We start from the raw sequence: 16,357 nt of genomic DNA on the forward strand, positions 1-16,357 counted from the left end.
TGCTACCAAGAAATTTTCACCAAAAGGTTTCACTCACTTACAAAATTGATTAATGGTGATTAAAGATACTAAGTCAAAGAGCATTTCAAGAGTTTAATTCAATTAAAATATAGCATGTCTTCTGTGCCATATTTTTACCAATTATTTCCAGAAGCAAGCTATATCCATTCTCTTTCATTTTTCAAATTTTAATGCTCAATTTGGACTTGTTTCTTATTTCATCTATTTATTTTAATATGCACAGTGACCTGGAGACAGACAGAAAGCTGAGAAATACTGTAAACAATATCCATTTAATCTGATATTCCAGAAACAGTCTGATATACTGTCGCTTTATTGGAACTTTACACAAAGAAGACATAATTTGACATAGACAGCTTACATTTAAAGGGAACTCATGATGAAACAGTCCAATGGCCCTCTGAATAAAAATGCTGATGCTCCTCTGAAATTCTTTCGACCACATGTCTTTAGAGCTCAGTTATTATTAATAACAGTGCAATTTAAGTTTTGTATTGAATGAACTGAATTGAAAGCACAAAGAGAAGCTGTGTCCTTTCCCACTGCATAAGTTAACCCTCTTTAATCTCCATGTATCCAAATATTTTCACAAACGGCGACACACGTAATCAAAAGAAATCAGTAAAAGTCTAACACAGCAATGACATACAGCATAATAGAGAGAAGCAGCCAATAAGAAAAGACTCACAGTGCATTGGTGTGAATTATGGCACATATTGATCCTGTATTATGTGACTTAACATCATCAGTATCATGATCAATCATTAATGGACTGTAGCAGATTTTGTCCCAACTTCTCCTCTAATAAAGCCATGACTTAAAATATATTAAAGACTCAAATATGTCAGGTATAAGAATCAGGGCAGCAAAATTTAAGCTTTTCCTTAAAAGTGGCTGTTATTGGAGGTATGAGGTTTTCACTGCACAGAATAAACTCATCTTAAACAGACGTGTTGATATGGACAGACGTGTTAATATTTCTCCGTTAAGGCATGGAATGAGCAACGAAGTGACAGCTATCTACTGCATTGCTTCAGTCGCAGTAAGAGGAGTGTTGCCGCCTGCTGTTCTGAACATCACAGACACAAACAAAACAACATAAACGGCACTGCAACATGTGAGAGCTTTTTTTCAGAATTGCTATTTTGAAGCTGATATAACTTTGGAGACCACTGAAAGACAAGATAAAGCTACAGTCTTTGGTCACAAGTAAAATATTCTGCTGCACATTATACACTGAGTTAATAGGATATACAGTATGTTTGACATTATGATTGCACGACGACAGCTGTCAGCTGCAGTAAACTCAGTTTTGGTTTAACTACCTCTGAAGCCAGACTCTAAAACTGCATTCAAATGTATGTACATTAAACAAGTCGGTGGTGGATTTAAATCCTGGTTTCCTTAATTGAGTGAGACGATTTCTGTCATTATCAATGCTGTCTCACTAATGCCAGGAAGTTTTTTGGGGGGGACAGAGACAAGGCACACTGGACCCACACAGAAAGAGATAGAGACAGGTAAGTGGGAGGTGGCGGGGGGAGGTGTGACGGGCCAAGGCGATTTGATTGGATGTGGATGAGTGATCAACGGCGAGGCGGCCAATAGAGGAGGCTGTCCTGAGGCGATACCCCTCCCAGTGGCGGACAGATGCAAGAACGCACCAACGGGACATACACAGAGAGAGGGCCACTGTACCTAGAGAGGTTACCCTCCTGCAGAAGGCATTGGGACTCATCTAGCACATTGGGTTCACTGTAAAAAGGGGGGGTGAAGGGGAAGAATGGGAGTTTAGTTGAGATCAAATCACCACCCGAGTCCTGAGCCCCTTCCTTTTGAGGACAGCCAGAGCGTTCACTCTGTCCATAATTAGCTAGGGCTAACAGTCTTACCAAGATACAGAGTCTTAGCTACAGTACTTCACCATGCTGCTCTGAGACTGGTGAACAGAAAAACATTATAAATCAACAGATATACACACAAAAATATGGGATATGACAATGCAAGTTGTAACCAGACTGTCCAAAGTGTGTGTTTATAAAGGTTTGTAATGAGCGAGTGAATGACTGAGAAAGTGACTGAGTGAGTGACAGTCATTACGAGTAACCGAGACTAACTCAGTGAGTAAATGAAAAGTGTGGCTAAGAGACTGATTGTGTGGGTGGGTGAGAGGGTTTGCTGATTCATATCAAGTCCAACTCAAAAGTCCATTAGTTTCTTTAGGAGACTTAATACACAAGGGTTGACTGATGTCATCTTTCTCCGTCTTTGGTGAAAGGACGGGGTTCTTCCCTCAGCGTTTATCCCTGTGAACTGCCTGAAAAACAAAAACAGTGTGTATTATAAACTGTATTATTATTATTATTATTATTATTATTATTATTACTATCATTATTGTTAGCTATAAATAGCACACCATTCTTCAGTGTTGCATCCATCCAGGAATGCAACACTGAGGACTGGAATATTGCTGCAAATTGCTGATGTGTTTCATACAGGCCACTATAGTAATAAATCTACTAGTACACACTACTACACAGACAGCAACGGGACATTATCTAAATAAAATTAAGTCATTTGGACACGTTGGCATATAAAACAAAGTAAAATGAAACTAACCATATAATTTGGAGCATCAGAATCACAAGTCCAGCTGCGCTCTCAGAAATGTTGACTTGATGCTGAAACAAGACATTATTTTAGCAACAGTACAGATGATGTAGTAGTTAGCAAGACTGATTTCAAAACTTAATTCTTGCGTCTCAAGTCCTATGCTTTTCGTATTTTATTGGAATAAAAATCAGTATGCAATACTGCATCATTACACATGGTGGAGCTGCAACACAAAAATACTGCAGTGCCTGTAATCTTTACAGGAGTTCAGCCAGCAGTGGTGGAAAGTAACTGAGCACATTTACTCAACTACTGTACTTAAGTACAATTTTTACAGTTCAGCATCATCGCCGATAGACAGCGACAGGTCAGGTGCACTGACTCAGTACCATGTCTTTCTTACACAGGAATAACAACAACACAATAGACACGGCGGTCTACAACACCACAGGCAGTGACACAGACAGGTGCCGAGATGCGGTAAACATGGAGTTAAACAACACATTAATTTCACATTATGACTGATTTCTTCATAACCAACATTTAAATTAAGAAAGACTAATTATGGATGTTTGTATCTTTGTTGAGCCCTGAAAAGGTGAAAACGTCCAGCATTTCGCAAGAAAAGAGCAGCGCAATTAGAGAAAAATCTGAATAAATGAACAGAAATTGCTCTTTTTTTGTATGATACTTTTTTTTATCATCTTGTGACCTCAAACATTTATCAAGGTTAACTAAATTAAGTGTGAAACTAAGCATTAATAATATCAGTACTGTGGTCAGAGAACAAGTCAGACAGGTCATTATAAAGAAATAAGGTATACCGGAGGATAACATGTCATTTTATCAAAACAGAGTGTTTCATAGTGGTGTAATACAACAAACCACATTACATTCAATTAGAAAACTCTAAGATGGCATCTAGACAGCATATTCATGTTCTCATCAAAAAGAAACAATGCACATATCATACTGTAGATGCATGACTCACACATATTTCTTTATGTTTATTCTTTATGAGTTTTTGTTCATGTAAAAAAGTATCACTGCATGTATCAAATACACGACTTACTCTTGTTTTCTGCAGGAATGAACTCTCACAAGCAACAAGCAGCTTCTGCACAGGCTCATTCTCAAACCACACAGTCAACAGGTGACTGAACCACTTAGAAATGCAAAACTGGGGAGATGCACCTTATTCAAAACCTCGGCGAGTTTGTCAGTCCCAGTACAAGATCCAGTACATCATATGACTTCCATAAGTTATGGAAGTGACATGTTTCACTCACCAAGTGTTGTCGCTGCTCAGCCTGCTGTAGTTTAGTGTAAATTAGTCCATTTGTGTCTTCCACCATCCTCCATAGAACAAAATAATTCCAACAGGTTAATCAACTTTATACATATCACGATCCCTTTTAAAACTTCATCCTCCTCTCCTTCATGGTGCCACTTTGTCTTTGTCGATGTTTATGTCCCGCTCAACACACAGCAAAGTGAGGTTGGATAGTCTGGCCGTTAGCCGCTGTCAGGCTAGTAGTGCTAGCAATAACGTTAGCTTGATGATCCGCTTTTCTTACTCTCTCGCTCTTTGCGTTTTAATGCAGCCGATTTGTACTTTACCTCCTACCTAGATTTAAAAAAACACAAACATCACCTTGATCGTTAACTTGACAGTGTGCGACAACATGACGCATTCAGGGACACACAGGCTGCTGGCTTTTAAAACTCCCGGCAGCCAAATAGAGGGGCAAGGGCCCTATTAAGGGGGTACTAAGGGGGTGGAATCAACGACAATACAAACATACAAGACGAAAACCTCTTGGCAGTGGTGGGGGCTCGTCTCTGATCTGCAGAAGACACGACGTGGTCTGAGTCTGACTTTTTATTATTTGCCACTATCAAGACAAATAAACACAAACTTTATTCACAATATTCAACTAAACAACAAAAATACAGTTAGCAGTTGACAGCTAGCTAGTTGTTATATCCAAAGATGATAATATATATTCTGTTCTTGCTGATTAATGCTGTTACCTCTTCTTTAGAGTCCTTTCTAAAGATTATTTGACGGTTATTTTGCAAAATGTTCCACTTTTTAGGTCCAAGTTTGAGATGTGTTCAGGAGCTCATTTCGGTGCAGCTACTCTCTCATACAACTTTTTTTTCCAGATGTCAGATGTCTATGAGTTGTTAACAGCTCCACCAAATAGTGATTTTTCCCTCAAAACTTCTCACATGGTTTCATTTCAATAAATGTTCAAATGATCTAATATTTCACCAAAAATCAAAGATGAGAGAAAAAGTCCAAAAAGTGAAAACAGATTTGTGTATCAGAACTTTGTTTTTCCTTCTTTCCTCTCCCATGAATCATCTCACGACCCCTCAGATTTATCTGGTGACCCTTTGGAGGGGCCCAACCCCTAGGTTGGGAACCACTGGACTAAACTAGCTAACTGTATACAGGGTTCAATGTTAATGTTTTTTTTTGGTGGGTCAGAAATCAAATTGCCCAGTCAGTTTTTATTTGCTACTATACAAATTGTTTTATTTATTAGCAGTTATCAAATAACAAAGACTAAAGTTTATTGTCTTGTTTAATCTTTAATTAAATGAAACAGAACAAACACACAAAGTGCCATAGATGTGAAGTAACAAACATTCTTGCATATCAAAAATGTTATGACTCATCTCCTATATTTCACTGAACACTAAATTCTTTTGATCAGCCCAGTTTCTTTCATATAATGAAACAGACTCACTAACCTGATGGCAAATACATTTTTTAGACTAATTTCTTCCACTTCAAGCTTCCTGATTTCCCTCTTTAATGTTTCTCCTTCTCAGGAGTATTTATGACAGTGAAAAATTACATGCTGCACTGATTCCTCTATTTGACAGATCACACATAATTCTGAGGGATGTTTGTTTCACGCATCACACTACTAGCCTACTAAATTTTTGATTGGCTGCGCCAATATTCTCATGCGTGCAAGGGGGAGGAGGCTATGCTGTGTGCCAAAGAAGGAAAATATAATTTATGACACAAAGATCAAAGAATGATTTAAACTTTTTTCTGATAACGTTAATAAATATAAGATAAAATAAAGTGAATATACAATACATAATATGTAATATATATGTGATATATATATACGGTGCATAGGTCTCTGAAGAACCTCCCATTTCTCCATCAGACACAGACTCACATCGGAACATCTTCCCTCGGGTTTGACCTCACTGTGGGTCTTCTCTGTGTCAGGTGCAACCCAAAGCTGACCAAACACAAACCACAGTCTTTTTTCTCAAATCTACCTACCACTGACCTCAGCACCCGTGTAACATGAAATGGAAAATAAAGCCCACTTGATAATAAAAATAAGATAAAATAGATGAAGTGAAAAATAAAGTGAAAAATACTAAAATTACATGGATTGCATGATATAAGGTGGAAGATAAAACCCACTGACACATAAAATAGAATGCATACTGAATAATAATAAGAAGAATAAGAATAAAATAAAATTAAATTAAAACAAAGTGAACACATAAAATACATAGAATGTATAAAATAAAGTAAAATATTTAGTGAGCTGGCTTCCCTGATATCTATCTGTAGTATGTTCCATAGGTTTGGGGCGTAATTGACAAAGGCTGCATTCCCGATTTTCTTTCGGCTATTGTTGGTCATCTCCAGATGATCGCAGTGTTCTTGAGGGCAAATAGTTAACAAGGGAGTTAGCAATGTAGCTTGGTCCTAGCCCATTAAGGGCTTTGTTTGTATATGAGGAGGAGGACCTTAAAGTCAATACTGAATGTTACAGGAAGCTGGATCAGAGCAGCTAAAAGTGAACTAATGTGTTCTCTCCTTCTTGGTTCTGGTTAATATCTGAGCTGCAGAGTTTTGAATGAGCTGAAGTCTCTCAAGTGTTTTTTTTTGGGAGGCCAGTAAAAAGTGCATTATAGTAATCAAGTCAGCTTGAAATGAAGGTATGAATCAGCTTTTCAACATCTTTTTAGATTTATAAATGGTTGTACTTTGGCTAGCAGTAGTAAAGTAAATTCAGATGCCATATTATAAATCCTGTAAATTAATTAATAATTATAGTGTCAAGTGATTCTGCAATAATCTGCAGTGTCACTCTGGTTTCAACAGATACAGATGGTCACATGTTTGAAAGTAAAGAGGAATTTAAGACTTAAATACAAAGACATGATTTTTACAAGTGTTTCTAAACAAGCCTCTGCTGGAGATGATCCACATGGACCAAAATCCAGACTGAGACTCAGGTCCAGAAGGAGGGTGGAGGAGGTGGTTGAGTGGAGGAGTCTGGGTGTGTCTGCAGAGACTGTGTAGAAGGACAGAGCAGTAGCAGAGCAGTCCAGATACACTGATGATACTCTGTCAGATCCAGAGGAACACACAGGGATGATGGTGGACTTGACTTTGTGTGTGACAGTGGAGCTGTTCTCAGATCAGTTCAGACTGCAGCACTGAGACTCATCTCCACTTCTTCTGATTCCTCTGTCAGTCACTGCTGGATGAAGCTCTCCTCTCCACTCTACCTCCCAGTAACATGGCCCAGTCAGAGTCTCTCTACACACAAGCTGCTGCTGCTGCTTCAACCTCTCTGGATCATCAGGATACAGCTGATCCTCTCTCAACACGAACTCCTGGATGTTCACTCACTCTGACAGAGATCACTAGTAGAAGCATCTGATGAGAGAAGAAGAAACAACAGAGGTCATAAATCAGTGTTTAGTGAGACTCACTTCATCAGCTGTCAGTCAGTGATGCAGCACATCCAGTATAAAGACCAGCAGGGACTTCAGTCCTGTTCAGACCAGAAGTGGAGCAGCTGTGCAGCGTAGCCTGCTTCCTCTCAGCTCTCATGTTAATGTGTTGGAGTGAACACACTGAGCTCCGATCTCACAGACCTGCAGAGACTTTTGGCATCAAGTCTGTTTACTCTGCAGATTTCACTGAAGTACACAGAGGAATTAAAGTGCAGAGAGTCATGAACACATCATTACTGCACAAACACTTTAGTGACACATTTACTGTTGTTACATGTGACCTGCTGTTAAAGTGAAAGCAAGAGTCTCTGTGTGTTGATCAACATCTTATCTGCTTTTGAAATATCATTTGACAAATAAAAATGGAGGCTGTCATTGAAAATATTTGGAGGAAAGAAAATAAGTGATGGACAGATATAAAGATGTGATTCCTGGACTTCAGCAGAGGTTCTGGTCTGTATAAAGACCACATGGTTACTAAACGTAATGATGGTTCTGTGAAATCAGAGCCAGTGATTTGCAGGCTTCAGTCAGACTGATCTTAGAACTCTGACAAAGATGAACTGATCAATTCTTTAGTGTTGAAATGAGAGAACAAACACTTTCAGATCAGATTTGATGGTACGACAGTTGGATGAATGAGGACCACTGTCTTTATACATCTTGTAAGGCTGTCAGCTGTAATCCAGCTTTATTTCCTGCAGACATGAACAACAACAACAACAACAACAACAGTCGTCTTCACATCGACTCAAACACATGATCACAACAAGCTTCTGGCTGATCTGATTGGCTGACTGTTCTCTCTCTCTCTTTGTCGTTGTGTCCGATCCTGAAGCATGTCACCGTTCTCCTCTCACAGCTTCACTGAGGAAGGCAGCCACTAAGAAGTTTGGAGGTTCACCAGGAAATACTGGATCTTTGCTTTGATACTAACTGTGTTTAATACAAAACTGCTGAAACCAGCACGGACTGACTCCAACTCTCTACTCACATCAGAGTCTTCAGTCTACAGTCTGGACTCTTAAGATCAGACAGCAGATTCTTGTCTGAAGAACTCAAGAAGTTTCCACTCAGATTCAGCTCTCTCAGATGGGAGGAGTTGGACTTCAGAGCTGAGACCAGAGAAGCACAGCTGATCTCTGACAAACTGCAGCACCACAATCTGAATAAAGAAGAAATCATGTAGCGTTAGAAGCAGATTATTGTGTTTGAAATCATTCAATGTTTCATAATCTGTTCAGAGCTGAAGAAGGTTTAGAATGAACAAGTTTAGAAAATGGAAACTCCAAACACCTGAACCCAACAGGATGCAGGTTAAAAACTGTCAAATACAAACAGTGAAAAAGAGCTTCATTAATATTAATGACGACATGCTGCTACTTCAATAAACACACAGTGACTTAACAGTGAATTAGCCAGTGCAGCTTTTTCATGTTATATTAAATATGAAGACCAAAAAGATGCTCAGTGTGGATCAGTATAAAGTCTATGTGGTCACAGATGTTTTAATGTTATCAAAATTGATTTAAAATAAAGATCTGAATGTTTGAAAGTTTGTATCCACTCTGCTGAGGAAACTGATGGACTTCAAGTGGGACTTCATGTAAGATGGTGAGATTACTCAATCCCATTACTCGCTTCTATTTATCAAAACACCAGCTGGTCTCATTCGTCTAATTCTTTCTCCCTCTCAATCTCACACACACACACACGCACACACGCACACACACACACGCACACACACACACACACACACACACACACACACACACACACACACACACACACACACACACACAGTCAGAGGGCTACCAAGGCTGGACTGGGAGAACTGGTGTCTTTGACTGGGCCATAAGTCATTAACTAACTCACTCCCCTGCCATCGCCCAATACTTGGACTTCTGCACTTAACCGTGTTCCTTGTTAGAGCCTGACATACAGTTCATATTTGGACATGATGTAACATGTCTGCTGCTGTTCATTATATTTTCATTTATATTTCAACTGTTTTTGACAGACAGCATTATATTGACAAAACATCTTTTATTTATGTAATGTTCATCTTTTTATTTGTACCACTGACATGCCTTAAGGCTGGACAATATCTCCAGTATATTCAGATGTTACATGATATAGAGCCAGATATTATCTGAGAGTTTGCTTGTAATTCTGTGATGTAGCTCAGTTGTCTGTAACTGTTGCTGCTCCACAAAGCAAGGTTAGTAAGTTTACCACATGACTTTAAAAATGGTAAAACTTGTGAAATTTGGTTTGTTATCATGAACTTGAATTGTGAATCATAATTGAATCATATCCAAATAGCTCATTCAAATGTTGCTTTACAGATTCAAAACACTATCATGATGATGTCATCTTTTCACACTTATCTGCCTAACTTTCTAATCCTGCTTTGTGGAACAGTCCTCTGGTTAAAAGCTGCTTAACAGCAAATGATGCAGTTTTATTCTATTATTTAGCTCTGTTCTTCATTCCTAAAGAACATTTTGTTCTGGTTTGCATTATGTGCTTGTAGCCAGCTTTGGACAGAGATTTTATGAAGAATGACAACCAGGTCTATTAAAAGCTTTTTCTTAACAAAAGTGCCTTTAATTGTATGTATTGTGACTATTCCTATGTGTTTAACCTGCTCAGTCAGTATTCATTTAGGTTAAAAAATAGGTTTATTAAAATGATTGTAAAAAAAATACAAACTAAATAGTTCAATCAAACAAATCTGTCAACTGTAAGATACTGTAAAAGAAAAAAAAAACAGTTATATTAATAAAGCAATGAAAAAACAGATCATACTGTATTTTTCATTAACAGCACGAAACCGTAAATTTTAGTAACAGTAAAAAAATGTTAATTTTACAGTAACTTAATGCAACCCTGCTGCCAGTTGTTGAATGTTTTTACAGGAAGTTTTAACAGTGTGTGTGTAGAGGTGTGTGTGTTTCTACTGTAGCAGCCTGGTGTCATCAGGAGATTTAATGAAGTTAAACACAGTGAACGGTGGTGCGTAACGGCACTGCGCTCTGGCGCAGCACTTCTCAGAGGCTGCAGATTTATCAACATATCAGTCCTGCTGACTTCAGATGCTGCAGGGATTTAATGAAGTGAAGGAGAAGCTTTTCATACAGTATAAACAGCTGTGGACAACAGATACTGTAACAATCACCCACATTCATTTATACATCACTGCACACCGATTTACTGACTTTCCTGCTTTAACCACATTAAACCTTATTTTCTGTGCACATGTTGGTTGGAGAGTGTTTAACTGAAATAAATGATTTATATTTGAAGCATTAATCTGTTGTTGCAGCACGTCTGCATCCAGTAGACTATTTAGTATGAAACACAGGCGCCTGATACTGTATCAGCAGCCTATGTGACGCTCACAAAAACAAAGGGATTTTATGAGGATGACGTATGACTGCAGCGTTCTACTATAGTCATACGTCATTGTTCAGTTTTAACAACAGCTGACATTTTGGATCTTTGAGCACAAAATTAAGTTATTTGTCCACAAATATTTGGTGAACATTGTGGCTAATCAACATGGTCAGAAAATGACTCAGAAAAATATGAAATATCTCAAAAATGCCAAAATACACTGGAGGGAGGCTTTAAATAGTATTTAAATGTTTGAAAACAACATTTGAATGTGTAAATCTGAAGGAGATTTTACCTGATAAAAATCATCCTTATGTCTGCAGTTTAGTGTCACCACAACTTTCACATCATATTAATCTCAGCACAGAAGTAAGAAATGGTGTCTGACCTCAGAGTCTCCAGTCTACAGTGTGGACTCTCCAGAAAATCAAACTGCAGATTCCTTTCTGAACCGTTGACACTGGAGTTTCCACTCAGCTCCAGCTCTCTCAGACGGGAGGGGTGGGACTTCAGAGTTGAGAGCAGAGAAGCACAGCTGATCTCTGACAAACTGCAGCTCTTCAATCTGAATAAAGAAGAAATCATGTAGCGTTAGAAGCAGATTACATGGGTGCAAGAGCTCCGTCTACAGACGGATTTCCATCAAAAGTGAATTATTTGTTCCATCATAGTCTGTTTATTTTTACCACTAACACAAAAAAGATTTTACTCTGCCACCACATTTCTGCTTTTTTCACTTTGTAAATGATTAAACGGCGAGGGAAAGAGACGTTCGTTGTTCCAGACATCAACGCTTGTTTCAGCTTCCTGCGGTTGTTTATACATCGATTTATACGTCTGTTTCCTCCAAAATAATCAAAGGTATGGCAGTTTTATTTAATGTGCACTTATTTCTCTGTAGGGATGGGTACCGAAACCCGGTATTAAACGAGCCCCGAGGATAAATGATTAAAGACTGTAGTATTGATAAGCTCCGATGTTACCGGTTCTTTTATCAGCACTTTTTATTGTTTTGGTGTAATTTATTCTCAAACTGCAGCCTCTCCTCCACACACACACACACACACGCACATGCACACACACAAAAACAAACTCTCACACACACACACACACACACACACACACACAGTCAGAGGGCTACCAAGGCTGGACTGGGAGAACTGGTGTCTTTGACTGGGCCATAAGTCATTAACTAACTCACTCCCCTGCCATCGCCCAATACTTGGACTTCTGCACTGAACCGTGTTCCTTGTTAGAGCCTGACATACAGTTCATATTTGGACATGATGTAACATGTCTGCTGCTGTTCATTATATCTTCATTTACATTTCAACTGTTTTTGACAGACAGCATTATATTGACAAAACATCTTTTATTTATGTAATGTTCATCTTTTTATTTGTACCACTGATATGCCTTAAGGCTGGACAATATCTCCAGTATCTTCAGATGTTACATGATATAGAGCCAGATATTATCTGAGAGTTTGCTTGTAATTCTGTGATGTAGCTCAGTTGTCTGTAACTGTTGCTGCTCCACAAAGCAAGGTTAGTAAGTTTACCACATGACTTTAAAAATGGTAAAACTTGTGAAATTTGGTTTGTTATCATGAACTTGAATTGTGAATCATAATTGTATCATATCCAAATAGCTCATTCAAATGTTGCTTTACAGATTCAAAACACTATCATGATGATGTCATCTTTTCACACTTATCTGCCTAACTTTCTAATCCTGCTTTGTGGAACAGTCCTCTGGTTAAAAGCTGCTTAACAGCAAATGATGCAGTTTTATTCAACTGAACTCTTCTGTTCTGGTCACCTGCTTTGGTTTTCTAAACACTGTTTCAGATTTTTAAATATATTGTTAGTCAAAAAAGGTGATACTGTATAGTTGATCATGTCAATATTTCTGAGCCTAAGTGCCTTGTACTACTATTTCCATCAAAAAGCCAAAGACAGTTTGAGAGAGAACGCTCTGTTTCAGCTTTTTGTTTAACATGCAATTGTTCTGCATGTGAAGTTTCCAACTTTATATTCAAATAAAAAGTAAAGTGCAATAAGAAGCTGTGTTTTTTTCTCTTACATTGTAATTACATGATTGAAATATCAGTGATTTAGCTCTGTTCTTCATTCCTAAAGAACATTTTGTTCTGGTTTGCATTATGTGCTTGTAGCCAGCTTTGGACAGAGATTTTATGAAGAATGACAACCAGGTCTATTAAAAGCTTTTTCTTAACAAAAGTGCCTTTAATTGTATGTATTGTGACTATTCCTATGTGTTTAACCTGCTCAGTCAGTATTCATTTAGGTTGAAAAATAGGTTTATTAAAATGTTTGTAAAAAATACAAACTAAATAGTTCAATCAAACAAATCTGTCAACTGTAAGATACTGTAAAAGAAAAAAAAAACAGTTATATTAATGAAGCAATGAAAAAACAGATCATACTGTATTTTTCATTAACAGCACGAAACCGTAAATTTTAGTTACAGTAAAAAAAATTTAATTTTACAGTAACTTAATGGCAACCCTGCTGCCAGTTGTTGAATGTTTTTACAGGAAGTTTTAACAGTGTGTGTGTGTTTCTACTGTAGCAGCCTGGTGTCATCAGGAGATTTAATGAAGTTAAACACAGTGAACGGTGGTGCGTAACGGCACTGCGCTCTGGCGCAGCACTTCTCAGAGGCTGCAGATTTATCAACATATCAGTCCTGCTGACTTCAGATGCTGCAGGGATTTAATGAAGTGAAGGAGAAGCTTTTCATACAGTATAAACAGCTGTGGACAACAGATACTGTAACAATCACCCACATTCATTTATACATCACTGCACACTGATTTACTGACTTTCCTGCTTTAACCACATTAAACCTTATTTTCTGTGCACATGTTGGTTGGAGAGTGTTTAACTGAAATAAATGATTTCTATTTGAAGCATTAATCTGTTGTTGCAGCACGTCTGCATCCAGTAGACTATTTAGTATGAAACATAGGCACCTGATACTGTATCAGCAGCCTATGTGACGCTCACAAAAACAAAGGGATTTTATGAGGATGACGTATGACTGCAGCGTTCTACTATAGTCATACGTCATTGTTACGTTTTAACAACAGCTGACATTTTGGATCTTTGAGCACAAAATTAAGTTCTTTGTCCACAAATATTTGGTGAACATTGTGGCCAATCAACATGGTCAGAAAATGACTCAGAAAAATATGAAATATCTCAAAAATGCCAAAATACACTGGAGGGAGGCTTTAAATAGTATTTAAATGTTTGAAAACAACATTTGAATGTGTAAATCTGAAGGAGATTTCACCTCATAAAAATCATCCTTATGTCTGCAGTTTAGTGTCACCACAACTTTCACATCATATTAATCTCAGCACAGAAGTAAGAAATGGTGTCTGACCTCAGAGTCTCCAGTCTACAGTGTGGACTCTCCAGAAAATCAAACTGCAGATTCCTTTTTGAACCGTCCCGACTGTAGTTTCCACTCAGCTCCAGCTCTCTCAGATGGGAGGGGTTGGACTTCAGAGCTGAGAGCAGAGAAGCACAGCTGATCTCTGACAAACTGCATCTCTTCAATCTGAATAAAGAAGAAATCATGTAGCGTTAGAAGCAGATTACATGGGTGCAAGAGCTCCGTCTACAGACGGATTTCCATCAAAAGTGAATTATTTGTTCCATCATAGTCTGTTTATTTTTACCACTAACACAAAAAAGATTTTACTCTGCCACCACATTTCTGCTTTTTTCACTTTGTAAATGATTAAACGGCGAGGGAAAGAGACGTTCGTTGTTCCAGACATCAACGCTTGTTCCAGGTTCCTGCGGTTGTTTATGCATCGATTTATACGTCTGTTTCCTCCAAAATAATCAAAGGTATGGCAGTTTTATTTAATGTGCACTTATTTCTCTGTAGGGATGGGTACCGAAACCCGGTATTAAACGAGCCCCGAGGATAAATGATTAAAGACTGTAGTATTGATAAGCTCCGATGTTACCGGTTCTTTTATCAGCACTTTTTATTGTTTTGGTGTAATTTATTCTCAAACTGCAGCCTCTCCTCCACACACACACACACACACACGCACACACACGCACATGCACACACACAAAAACAAACTCTCACACACACACACACACACACACACAGTCAGAGGGCTACCAAGGCTGGATTGGGAGAACTGATGTCTTTGACTGGGCCATAAGTCATTAACTAACTCACTCCCCTGCCATCGCCCAATACTTGGACTTCTGCACTGAACCGTGTTCCTTGTTAGAGCCTGACATACAGTTCATATTTGGACATGATGTAACATGTCTGCTGCTGTTCATTATATTTTCATTTACATTTCAACTGTTTTTGACAGACAGCATTATATTGACAAAACATCTTTTATTTATGTAATGTTCATCTTTTTATTTGTACCACTGATATGCCTTAAGGCTGGACAATATCTCCAGTATATTCAGATGTTACATGATATAGAGCCAGATATTATCTGAGAGTTTGCTTGTAATTCTGTGATGTAGCTCAGTTGTCTGTAACTGTTGCTGCTCCACAAAGCAAGGTTAGTAAGTTTACCACATGACTTTAAAAATGGTAAAACTTGTGAAATTTGGTTTGTTATCATGAACTTGAATTGTGAATCATAATTGTATCATATCCAAATAGCTCATTCAAATGTTGCTTTACAGATTCAAAACACTATCATGATGATGTCATCTTTTCACACTTATCTGCCTAACTTTCTAATCCTGCTTTGTGGAACAGTCCTCTGGTTAAAAGCTGCTTAACAGCAAATGATGCAGTTTTATTCAACTGAACTGTTCTGTTCTGGTCACCTGCTTTGGTTTTCTAAACACTGTTTCAGATTTTTAAATATATTGTTAGTCAAAAAAGGTGATACTGTATAGTTGATCATGTCAATATTTCTGAGCCTAAGTGCCTTGTACTACTATTTCCATCAAAAAGCCAAAGACAGTTTGAGAGAGAACGCTCTGTTTCAGCTTTTTGTTTAACATGCAATTGTTCTGCATGTGAAGTTTCCAACTTTATATTCAAATAAAAAGTCAAGTGCAATAAGAAGCTGTGTTTTTTTCTCTTACACTGTAATTACATGATTGAAATATCAGTGATTTAGCTCTGTTCTTCATTCCTAAAGAACATTTTGTTCTGGTTTGCATTATGTGCTTGTAGCCAGCTTTGGACAGAGATTTTATGAAGAATGACAACCAGGTCTATTAAAACCTTTTTCTTAACAAAAGTGTCTTTAATTGTATGTATTGTGACTATTCCTATGTGTTTAACCTGCTAAGTCAGTATTCATTTAGGTTAAAAAATAGGTTTATTAAAATGATTGTAAAAAAAATACAAACTAAATAGTTCAATCAAACAAATCTGTCAACTGTAAGATACTGTAAAAGAAAAAAAAACAGTTATATTAATAAAGCAATGAAAAAACAGATCATACTGTGTTTTTCATTAACAGCACGAAACCGTAAATTTTAGTAACAGTAAA

General features: G+C 37.7%; 1 long non-coding RNA gene across 2 annotated transcripts; it reads right to left on the reverse strand.

Annotated features, from left to right (window-relative positions):
• Positions 1 to 274: 274 nt before the first annotated feature.
• Positions 275 to 8,402, reverse strand: LOC137176960 (uncharacterized). 2 transcript variants are annotated; one of them, XR_010925906.1, is made up of 4 exons: positions 8,144 to 8,400; positions 3,924 to 8,099; positions 2,641 to 2,702; positions 275 to 2,338 (listed from the first exon to the last, which is right to left on the reverse strand). It is a non-coding gene; the product is annotated as an uncharacterized lncRNA (long non-coding RNA). The 2 variants fall into 2 exon arrangements; XR_010925905.1 differs by having other exon boundaries at positions 3,924 to 8,402.
• Between the last annotated feature and the right edge of the window lie 7,955 nt (positions 8,403 to 16,357).

Source organism: Thunnus thynnus, chromosome 24 (genome assembly GCF_963924715.1).
Source record: "Thunnus thynnus chromosome 24, fThuThy2.1, whole genome shotgun sequence".
Lineage (NCBI taxonomy): Eukaryota > Metazoa > Chordata > Actinopteri > Scombriformes > Scombridae > Thunnus > Thunnus thynnus.